Source organism: Asterias amurensis, chromosome 10 (assembly GCF_032118995.1).
Source record: "Asterias amurensis chromosome 10, ASM3211899v1".
Lineage (NCBI taxonomy): Eukaryota > Metazoa > Echinodermata > Asteroidea > Forcipulatida > Asteriidae > Asterias > Asterias amurensis.
In genome coordinates, this window is record NC_092657.1 from 9,319,186 (window position 1) to 9,331,629 (window position 12,444).

The 12,444-nt window shown below is 38.2% G+C and overlaps 1 pseudogene; it reads right to left on the minus strand.

Annotated features, from left to right (window-relative positions):
- Positions 1–10,598: 10,598 nt before the first annotated feature.
- Positions 10,599–12,444, minus strand: part of LOC139942627 (uncharacterized) — a 187,916-nt pseudogene continuing 186,070 nt past the window's right edge.

Here is a 12,444-nt window from a genome sequence, read left to right on the forward strand (position 1 = left end):
ATTATTAATTCAGGCCCAATACATGTACATGTACATGTTATTGTAATAAGAAAAATAGTAAACAATCTCTACCCTTTTCATGCAAGGAACAATCATCATGTTGTCAAGTGACACGATGTGCATGCTCTGAATCTGACTACCATAAAATAGCTGGATAGTGTATTGACTCTGTTGAGTGATGATTCCATGTAGCCACCCAGTGCTTGTGGCATTTGTTTGTGTTTTTTTTTAAGGCACAGCTCAAAAATATGTTCAAACTCTCATCCATATAATTGCCCATCCATGGTCATTCAGATTTTTTTTTCCTAATTCAGTAATTACCAATTCCAGACATTTTTAGTGTGAAGTTTTCCTATAGCTGTTGTTTATTATTGGCTTAGCACGGTTAATTACATGGAGTGTTTACTATATTTGCATTTGTAAAATAAGGCCAGTTCTTTTTCAGCACTATTTTTTTTATTTTTTTATTTATTTTTTGTTTTTGTATTTTTTGTCTAGAAATAACTCGCAGCTCTACACTACAATGAGAATGCAGGACGAAGACAATGCAGAACGGAGACATGCTAGCCAAAACTAGAAATGGAGACCTAAGATTCTCAATAGCACTTTAGGTAAGTAGTAGGCCTATGCATGCAGTTTTTCAGAGGATCAGATGATTTCTTCATTTTTAGTTTTTCAGCTGCCCCTTTGAAAACTGTTCACCCTCCCCCCACCCCGATCTGTACCTGAACAGTTTTGTACTAGGTGTAGATCTGGGGGAGGGGGGTGGTTGGTTGCCCCCTTGGTTTTGTTGCATGTGGACTCCTTTTGTTCTGGTATTGTGTTAACTCAAAGAGAGATTGTCAGTACATGGTGTTACGTCAAACCTTCCGAGATTGTATTTCTGCCTTGTAAATTTTCAAGAAATCTCACATAACGATTATTTGGTTTTGTTTTTTATTTTTCATAAACAGATACGCAAAGAATGCATGCACAATGCACTTGTTCATTGTCAGCAGGGTGACAAGACATGAAAACAACTCCATCCGCAGCTGATGTGTAACCCCCGTGTCATTGACATCACCCTTCACCAGCTGGAAAAGGATGCAGCAGCTTTTTTTTGGGGGGGGGGGGGGGGTGGGGGTTCAAAGGTAGTGGGTTCAACTTTGTTTGAAGAAAGAATGACCTGTGCCCAGTTTCATGGATCTGTTCACCACCAAATTCTGCGCTTATGATCACCGTTCTCTGCTTACGTCCAAATGCTAAATTTCTGCACTAGCTGTGTAAGCATAGAATGCCTGGTATAAACCGAGTATGCACCCATGGCCCGCAAAAGCCAAAATTCGCTGGTAACCTGTGAAACGTGCTTGATGTAAGCACATAATTCCCTGCTTCCGCAAGTGCCGATTCTTTGTTTACAGTATGCAGATCCATGAAATTGTGCCCTAGCCTGTATAAACACATAGACTTTTTGGTGTTTTTTTTTTGGTGGGGGGGGGGGTTCCATGGTAGTAGAATCAACTTTGTTTGACGAACAAATGACCTGTGCCCAATTTCATGGATCTGTTCACCACCAAATTCCGCACTATGATCACCGTTCTCTGCTTTACGTCCAATGGCTAAATTTCTGTGCTTAGGGGAGATGCAGGAGAGTTGAGCCTTTTTTTACATTTTGCACCATTCTGTAGAGATGAAATGTAGGATCCCCTAACTAAATGTTTTAAGTAAAGCTTTAGAGGGTTGACTCACTTTAAATAATGTGACAGTTAGGCTAATTGTTGCAGCCTTTTCACAGGAAAGGTATAAAAAAACATGGCAAAGTGGTTCAACTCTCCTGCAAGGTGAGGAGAGTTGACCATACCCTTAAGGAGACTTGATCCACCTAAAGGAGATATGAGCCACTGTGAAATTGGTAACAAACAATGGCATTTACAACTTTTGCTTAAAACAATGTTACTTGCTTGTTAATATGTTTACTTGTTAATTGTCTTACAATAAAGCATGTTGAAGTCAGACAGTTTAGTTTCAACTCACTTTATATTCTAAAACAAACAAACAAAACCATGTTTTGCTTGTCAGTGTGGTACTTGTACTTATATGCAAACACTAAAATGAGAAAACCACTTCAAAAGTGTTCATCCGAGTTAAATTGGTGAAACCTTTTTAGAGCCGTCAATCAGTTACCAGTTTGAAAACTTTGAATTTTACCCTTTTGAAATTGTTTTTTCTCATCTTGGATGTTTTTATCATGAGAAATAGAATAGTCTTTGTATTAAAGGTGGGTGAGCCGATCTTCAACATCATCCCCTACTTTACTCTATTAAATTGTTAATGCTAATCAGAACATTTATTGTTAGTAATTTATGGCTAGTTTTGTGGGAGCAGGACTCATCTATAAACATCTAATAATCTACTGTTTGTCAATAAGGATGGCAGGATGAAACAACGTAAAACATTTTTTCAGCACTTAACCCCTAACTGGGATCACACCATGCAGTAAGATCTTCATATTCATCAGCGTCAAATCCGTCAACTCTGGCAATGTAGTGCATTGCTTGTGTTTTTCCGTGGACTTTCACAATCACGAAGTCGCCTTCAATGACATCCTCCTGATCGTCATCCACGTCAGAGTCATCAGAGGTATCCTCCACTGGCGCTTATGGTATTGACCACCGTGACTAGTTCCCCCCTTTCGGCAGACGTGACTGACCCAACTTGCTTTACTCCTTTTGCCGCAACAACATTTCCTGGCTTTTGCAACGTCGTGCACCCAGTTTCATCCAAATTGTATATGTCCTGTGCCTGAAACTTGTGTTGGTCAATGACAGATGCTAGGTTGTAGCCAAAACTAAAGTTTGGTTAGACACTACCAACAGAGGGCGTATGGACTCAACCACTCTTTGGGACAGGGGTCTTTTGGGGGGTGGGTCAACTCTCCTTATGGCTCAACTCTCCTGCATCTCCCCTACTTTGTAAGCGTAGAATGCCTGGTATATAAACCAAGTATGCACCCATGACCTGCAAAAGCAAAAATTCGCTGGATCTGTGAAACACGCTTGACGTAAGCACAGAATGTCCTGCTTCCGCAAGTGACGATTCTTTGTTTACAGTAAGCAGATCCATGAAATTGGGCCCTAGCTTGTACACATTGATGTGGGTGTTTTATTTTATTTTTTATATCTATATATTTTTTTTTTTTTTGGGAGGTAACCAGGGTAGTACAATCAACAATGTTTAAAAACAATGACATGGTCTATAAACAATGATTTTATTATATCCTTTTAACTTAATTTACAATTTACAAAGAGAACCACAGCTGACTAGGTACATAACATGTCTTAGGTTGTTTTTTTTAGGGTGAGGGGCGTTGACAGGGTTGTATAGTTAACTTTGTTTGAAGACGGAATTTTCAGATGATTTCGCTATCACTAGGGAACCTTTGTTCAATTTTGATATTTTAAACTCAAAAAAAAACTATTGATGTTTGAAAATACATACATTTTTAGTGTTGTAGTTATATGGAGGTGTACATGAAGGCTTCTGTTTTTTGTTTTGTTTTTATATTTCTGCTAACCAAGTTGAATGTTGTTACCGTGTTAATCATATAGTGTATTGTTGACAACAGGGAGCAAGTTTATTTGCACATCGGTGCTAAATTAATCAATTTGAACCACACACCTAATTTTATAAGCCATAGTAATTCACATTTTGTGTCTTTCAGAGGGGTGGGTGGTTCAAATTAAATTAATCAATTTGAACCACCCACCCCTCTGAAAAACACAAAAAGAAATAGCATACATGTACATGTATGCGTAAATTATTATGGCTTATAAAATTATTTCTCACTCCCTCCGGATCATTATAACTAGGAAAATTGTTACGACTGAAGACAAATAAACCAAAGCAAAGCTGCCTAATCCGTAATAGTAATATTGGCTATATCAATAATCCGTTATAGCTCATCTTTAAGTGACAATTTGTTTTTGATACTAGGAAGTTCATTTAAATTAACCCATGATCATGCGATCTGCTGTAAATGTGTACATTTGTACACCTTTTCACAAACTGGTGAGCACATTTTAAAATTAAATTAATACTACATTCAAATATAAAATTACCTTTAACAACATTTCAAATAAAAATGCCTTTGTTGTTATAGAAATGACAAAAAATAAAAAACAGCAATATTAAGTTAATTGAAGTGTTGATTCCAAATATAATATGTTGTAAGAAAAAAAAAAAGAATGCCAAACGTTGTGTATGGGAAGCATCATACAATAGACTCCAAATCCCTTTGATAGTACTGATTAAGATGAAATCCATATTTAAAATGCTACAAGAACCCTCATATTTTGCTCTGATGTGAAACAGGCACTGCTTTGTTTGCTACTGGGATGTTCGAAATGCTTAAGAAATTTTATCTTAAACATTTTTCATTTTTTCATTGCACCTATTTGTGTAATGAACTTCTACATGGGAACAGCTAACAGTTATAAATGCTAACAATCCACAGATGTTTTGTAGGTTAACATAGAACAACAAATGCATATAATTAAGTTAAAAATACACACAAATCTGTCCATGGTTTACTTTGCATAACAAAGTACCAAAAGCACAACCCTTATGCCCCAAAGGAAGAATAACTCATAATTGGAATACACAATCTGAGAAATGTTTCTGACACAAAGATTTCTCAGATCCAATTTTAGGTGTATAAAATCTAATGTATTTTCCCATAACCAAATACATGTTTTCAAAGTGACATGCTTCGATCTCGAAATGCTTTACTATCAAAAGCTGCTGTAGTTAAAGCCCGAGTACAGGCTAGTATAGTTCAGGTGGTAGGTACTTAGTTACGAAAAGAATACCATGGTTTAATGAAAATTCAGATCTGGGTTTAGAGTCGTATGGTCTACTGCCTCAAATTCAGGGTCTAAATCATGCGATTATGGTGAAATTAAACCTGAACAGCTTTGGGTTTGTCTAAAGGACAAACACCCTATATCTAGTTTTACTTCTTTTTTAGGATAACAGACATGCACCAGTCCGTCCAAAACGGCCCTGTGTTTACTGTGGAGAACTACAAGCACAGCTGAATCGTCACCTCCAACAATAACATCGGAAAGAGGAAAAAGTGAAAGCAGCGTTCAACTTCCACGGCAGGATAGGCTTGAAACCATGTCGCAAATAAGGAAAAATGGAATCTATAAAGAAAACATTTGAAGAATGAGTTCAAGTAAGGAATCTTTATGTAAATTACTCAGGGAGCGAGACCAAGGAAGTTCAAGCTTAGTTATGTGCAGAAATTGCCATGGATTTTATAGTAGGACACAAACAAGTTTGCCACTCCACAGTGGTCAGCAAGGTGTCTGCAGTAGCTATTACATCCTTGAGGAATATCAACAACAAAGCTATTGGTGCCAGATTTCAGTCAACAATTCTTGACAAGTTTAGAAGTGATACTGGTGGAGAGGTCTGTAGAACGGACAAAATGATCATTCAGGTTGGACAAAACTTTGGAGTAAATCTGTCACAAGGGAAAGATCAATAGTTATGAATGATATGAGGAAACTAGGAAACCTCCTCATCAAACTGAGAATAGTCTCGGATGACAATACTTTGGGTGGTGAGGACTTACCTAAGAGACAAAACTACACCTATCTGCAACTTGTCCTTGATGTCCTAACGGAGACGTCCAAAGGGGATTTGAAATCTGGGTTAAAGCTTGGTGGTAGGGTCGACAGCGAAGAAATAGATAACTCACACCCGGTCTATATGTATGTATGAGAGATCATTTTATTGATCACCATTCAATTCTGTAAAGGAATGTTTATGAACAGTTTGAGTGGATTGAAATTCACTCTACATAGACTCTCTACATAAAATACTTTTTTGTAAACAAATAAATTAGAAATAACACAAACTTCCATATTATTATTATTAATGGTTTATTTTAATCTGAATAAAAAACAACCAAAAGGTTGACAACATTCAAATTTACAAAGTTTTTACAGAATTAAGAAAAATGGAATTAACAATGAACAGGCAAAATCTATACATAAATACACAAAAAATTAAAGAAAAAAAAACATTATCTGGCAGAAAACACGGCATAAAAATGGCAAAAACATACATCAAAAAAACAGACAAAAAGTTTAAAATTTGCCAAGCAGCCCCAAAATCTATTTCAATATTCTAGCTAATGAGGGTAGCGTGGATTTACTACAGCGCTCAGTTTTGCATTTAGGCAGTCAGTGATCCAATAGAAAAGTAACTACTGAATTCTTTTAAGCTGGCTTAAAAGGGGTAAAGGGTCCAGAAAGCTTGTTCCTGTTCTGATTCCGAAAGATACGCTGCGTGCAGTTGAGATGCTTGTGGAGATGAGGTCTGAAGTTGGTGCGTCAGAAAAAAAATGTGTACCTTTTTCCATACACACAAAAATCTGAAGGTCATGTAAATGGATGGACAGAACTAAAAAAAGTAACTCAAATGTTGGAAGGTCATCTAAAGGATCACTCACATCTGACTGACATTATTAAATTAGAATCTGTAAAACACCGTGGAATTGACTGAAACTAGTTTATAGTGTCGATCAGATAGGTTTGTTTATTATTATCTTTTGTTTTGTTTTATTCTATTTGCAGCAGACCGAATGCCGAAACGAAAACGACAGGAAACTGAGTCATCCCCAACACGATCTAGAGGTATGAAAAAATTAATATTGAAAGGAAATTTTGAAACTGACGGACACATGTACAGTGTTGATTAGATGGAACTTTGCATGCTATTGAACTATGATACTTTCAACAGTGTGCTCTGTTCTCTCTTTTGCCCTATGAATGTAGAAACAAATTTTACCATTCATAAATATTTAATCATTGAAAAAAAGGTTGAAAAAAGAAAAATCAACTTACCAAGGACTTGAATCTTAGACGTCTGAAAATGTGCTGATGCTCTATTAACTCAGCTATCTAGCCCTATTATTGGCGGTCTCCCTATTTTGTCAATATCTTTGTTTGGAGCAACAGACAAAACTATTTAAGCCATGCACTGCTAAATATTGTGTTCTTGAAAAAAGAAAAAATCTTATTTCTAGACAAATGTTCCTGTGTTTCTTACAATAATCTTAGTTAAGTATTCAAAATACAAAATTGCTTTAATTAGATCCCCCTGCTGCCGCTTCTCATAATCAACAGTGGCGTGTACACACGTGTGCGTCTTGCCTTTCGTGAAGGCGCGCGCAGCACCCCGCCCCACAAGTATAACTATGCGTGGCTGATGCAGCGAATAACCCCAGTCTCTCAGACATGAAGTTCAGTCTAGCACCAGACGTACGCTATGCTTTCTGCTCCCATTGACCTGCACTTAGTTTAGTTTTTCAATCGTGAACCAGCGCGCTGGTATCAACCACAAACAGGCTTAAAATGTTATCTCTATCTTTTTTCCTGTTTGGCTTTCATTTGAGCCAATGTTCGAAAAAGTCCGCCAATTATTAGTACAGTGAAGTAAAGTGCTCAAAATTAGTTTTGGTCGGAATATCACGTGACCAATTTTTAAGTGATTTATAAATAACGGTTTATGGTTCGATTTTTTAATGTTTCGGGCCAAAAATCTGACATAGCATCTAACGGTTCAAAGGCTTTGTCGACGAATCCGACAAGCAGACAAAATACGTCAGTTACATTAATCACTTTATACTTGAACACTCACTGAAATGCAGTTAACGATAGGCCTATTATACATGACTGTGCTATTTATATATAAATTTTTTCTTTATACAGCCTCAAGACCCACGTCTGCAAGAGTTTCAACCACTGGCCAGACTCTCAGCCAGGATGTTGGTGCACTGGTATGTGCATATTGGTCGGCCAACTTGTTTTTGATTAATGACGCCATCTCCTTCCAGAAGAACGACAATGGCAAGGTATGTAATCAAAATTAAATGCCACTGGAGCTTCTTCAGGATCTTGTGCAGCTATGTGCCCTTCCAAAGGATGGGTGCTGGATGCCTGCAGTGGCAGTTGTTTCAAACTAATCTTGAATGCCCAAGGAGTCTATAACTGAACAAAAATTGATAATCTGTTCTATAGTTCTTGAGATATGGTCCCACTTCCGGTTGACCAGGAAGTAGGGGTCAACTTGACGTCACGGTTTTTTTAAAGTTAATATTTTATGCCTAAGGAGTTTATAACTGAAAATATTCTGAAAGTCTGCTGTATAGTTCTTGAGATATGGTGACACTTCCGGTTGACGCGGAAGTAGAGGTCAACTTGAGGTCACAGTTTTTTCAAATTAATCCCCAACCCCCAAGGAGTCTTTAAGAATAAACAGTTGAAAAGTCGGCCGTGAAGTTCTTGAGATATGATGCTGCAAAGATTTCCTAATTTTTTGTATGCAAATGAGGGTCACTGGTGGTTAATTAATAAATAATTTTAATATGTTTTATGATAGGAATTAAGCTAAACATCCTAAAGCTTCCATTTGATATTATTTTACGTGTTTAAAAACACATAATTAATTTGTAGGCTACTCCTTTATTTTCCTACTCCTGTCGATAGGGGGCGCTCTTATGAGATATTTCAATTGCACGATTTCTGCACCGTAATGTTTGTATCTGACTCTGTATCTGTATGTGTACATCGCAGAGACCAAAACTGTCATAAAATATGTCAAGCTATAACTTTCCCTATAGAACACATCCCAGTTTTATGGCTCTGTCTGGTTCAACCAAACTCTGGCCATTTATTATACAACCACCATTCTCCGCTTACTGTGCAGGCACTGAAATATCAGTGCAATTAGTTCAAAGCAGAGATTTCCCCTCATGTACTAACTATCTTTTTTGACTTTACATGTTTGAAGTGCAGGCCTTACCAAACCTACTTTTCAGGGCAAAATTACATGGTTCTCATGACCACCAAAGTCTGCGCTTACCATCACCATTTTCCGCTTACTGTGATGTGCAAGTTTGGAAAATAATGTGCGAGCTTGGAAGCACACAAACAAAAAGAATCCCTGCTATAAGCAGTCTATTTCGCTTGACGTAAGCGCAGAATTCAATGCTTCTGCAGAGCACTGAATCTTTTTCATTAAGCAAGTTCCCATCATGACTCGACTAGTCGCACCTCAAACCTAACTACGACACTTGTCGAGATAAAATACAGATTCTCAAGATTTGTGCGGTTATGTGCCGCAAAGGCAATATTAATTATGTTGCGAATGGGTGACTAGTGAATTTTACTACTCGACTAGTCGCAACTCAAACCTGACTACGACACTTGTTGAGATAAAGTACGGATTCTCAAGATTTGTGCCGCTATGCCGTAAGGGCAATATAAATTATGTTGCGAATAGTAGTGAGCAACACAACTGGTTCACCAAACAGGTAGTCGAGACAAATTTTTAATTATGTTGCGAATGGGTGTGACTAGTGAAATCTACTACTCGACTAATCGCACTTCAAACCTAACTATGACACTTGTCGAGATAAAGTACAGATTCTCAAGATTTGTGCCGCTATGCCGTAAGGGCAATATTAATTATGTTGCGAATAGTAGTAAGCAACACAACTGGTTCACCAAACAGGTAGTCGGGACAAATTTTGTAGTAGATGTGTGGACACGACTATAACGGAGTAGAGAAAAACAGTAGTCGCGACTCCAGTAATAATTTGTAGTCGCGACTTTAACACTAAAGCACACTAGTCGCCCCTGCCTAGTTTTGTCACAAGTAAAGCATGCGGTTTTTCCTGCGAATGCAAATCAAATTTTTAAGTCACTGTTTTCGCAGTGAAAATTTCGCAGGAGTTGAGCACAATTAGTCAACTGTAGCAAATTTTTTGATGCGAATTCTGACGTGAAGAACACATTCCCTGCTAAGCTGTAAAATACACTTAGCATAAGCACAGTTCCCTGATTACGTAAGCGCTGCGATTCTTTCCTTTAAAAGCCATTGGCCCAGGACCAAACTACATAATAGCTTTTTAAACACAAAAAGCAGCTTAACCATGCCTCATGTTCAAGTTGTGAATCCAGGTGTTCTGCTCAATTTCTGCAATTTTGTAAAGCAAAATGTTTTGCCTGTTTATTATAAGCAGCTCTATAAAACTGAGTCACTCAACCACCACAGAAACGTCAGCATAATAAAATCTCTGCTTTTGTATTCCTGTCAAAGAGTTTTTGTTTATCATGGTCTAATTTCCGAACGTTACGCGAAATACTGGAATTAGTTTAGGCAAATGGTCGCCGGCGCGAACAAGGTGACTTTACCCGTAAATAATTCCAAATCCCAGGCGGTCTATTTTCGTCGACCACGCTCGTCGCCTGAAATGAACCCGGTCCACGACGCACCATGCTCAGGCATGTCAAGTCGGTGACCGCAAGAAATCTATGTATATTGAACAAAAAAAACGCAATAACACCGGTCGAAAATGGGATAAGGACTTGGTCAAGTTTACAGTTTTACAATTTTGACTATCAAATCAAGTTTTACGCCGTACCCATGATCTTTGAAAAAACTTCGTAGATCTACGTATTGTCGTCAGATACACTTTTGTTTTGTTTATCCGCCATAATTTCTTATGTTATTTATGTTAATATCAATATTGTTATCAGAAACATTTATTCCTCCTTTGGTCTTTTTACGCCAGTGATTACCTGAGCCTGGATTTCTGGTGTGGTGCTAACATGATGACGCCTCATGATGGTGAGAAGACGCTGCAGATTGTCTTTCAAACCGTGAACAACACGACCTGTTCTATTGAACTCGGTGTGGACGAGCTCGCCACCCTGCTCGTTCATGAGTCCAAACCCTACACCAAATCTCCGAAGCTGCTCCACTGCATGGCGTTCCAGGAGGTTCATCTTGGGGGTAATTGAATGACCTGGAAACATCCTAGGGTATGATGACAAGAAGTCAGTGATACAAGCGTCTGAAATGTAATTACGTAAGACATGTTAAATAAAGCTGTGGCATCAGAGGAACTATAAAATTAAGAAAATAATAAAAATTAAAAACAATTTCCCCACATGATTTGATTACATACCAATTTGACTTAAGTCTTCTGTAGACACGCCTTTGGCATGATTAATGACAAAGTGTACATAGGCGAACTTCATGAATATTTCCATGAAGGTTTCACCAATTGATGAAGCCTCGCGTATTAGGTCGGTGTATCTGACAATGGGATGGTGTCACATATCATATCTTTCATCACATTCTTTGGCGTGGCTGTAAGGTCTTTGATAACTTCTATCTAAATTAAAATGAATAAAAACACTCAAAATGTGTAAGTTTGTTTATAAATAGGCATATTTGGAACAATAAAATACAACTAAATTGAATGTGAACGTACCCTGCAACACTTCTATACGTGGTTGCCCACAAAGGCCTTCCCATGATATGCCTGCCTTTCTACTCTGTGTCTCTTTAGGGTGTCATCAAGACCGCTGGCGATGGGTCCGGTGCCAAATGGCAGATCTGTGTGTGTTCGTGTTAAACAACAATGATGTACAATAAAAAGTAGTTGGGTAATTTGATGTTGAAAAAAAACCTGCAGCTGAAATTAAATTTCAAATAGTCTTAAAGGAAAAATGTTTGAGTTACCATTTCCTCCAGTTCACACCGCATTTTTGGGGTCTTGAAAAAATTGCAATAGTAGCTCCTCTTCAAGTTGTTCTAGCTCTTTTTGTTTTTTTGGTCATGACACTGTCGATCTTCTGTTGCCTTTCAAACTCATTGGAGATCTGCTGTTCAAAGTTGGTTGCACAGTTGTCGTCGTCCTCATCAGCAAACTCCACAGACCACTTATACAATTTAAGGTAAATGTTGTGACAGCTGCTTTCAAACATATCAAACAACTTTTTGTAGATGCCGAGGGATATGTGGAGACTAGGAATCACCACCTGTAGAAGAAATTACAAAAACATTTGTAAATAAATGTTGAAACACAAAAAGTTACACCAAATGTAAACGTACATGTATCAATTACTTGCTTGATCAATCTCAACAGGAATTATTGCCTTTGCTATGACACTGTTTGATATGTCTTTTGCCCGAACCTTGCGACAGCCATCTTCCTGGTATGCTTTGAACTTTCTGCAAGTGATGCAAGGCTTCTGTACTGAACACTTTGTTCTTCCAATGGAGCCTGCATGTCAGCTACGTGACATGCAGTACGTCTTGGAGTCCAAGGGCAGGATGACAGATCGGGCCCAGCTACACGACATAGTGCGCCATACCTCTGGACGAGCTCGAGACATCATCCTAAATCTTGAGAGCCGGACCCCGACGGGAGTGACCGCTGAAATGGCGTTCGCCGAGCTAGTTGAGGAGTTTGGTGAGGATACAGTTGCAAACTCGCCCATAACAAGATTCTATAGCCGAACCCAGAAGTCAGGAGAAACAGCTAGCGAGTTTGCAATTACCTTAGAGGCTCTCCTTTGGCGTGTCGAAGTCACCTGCGCT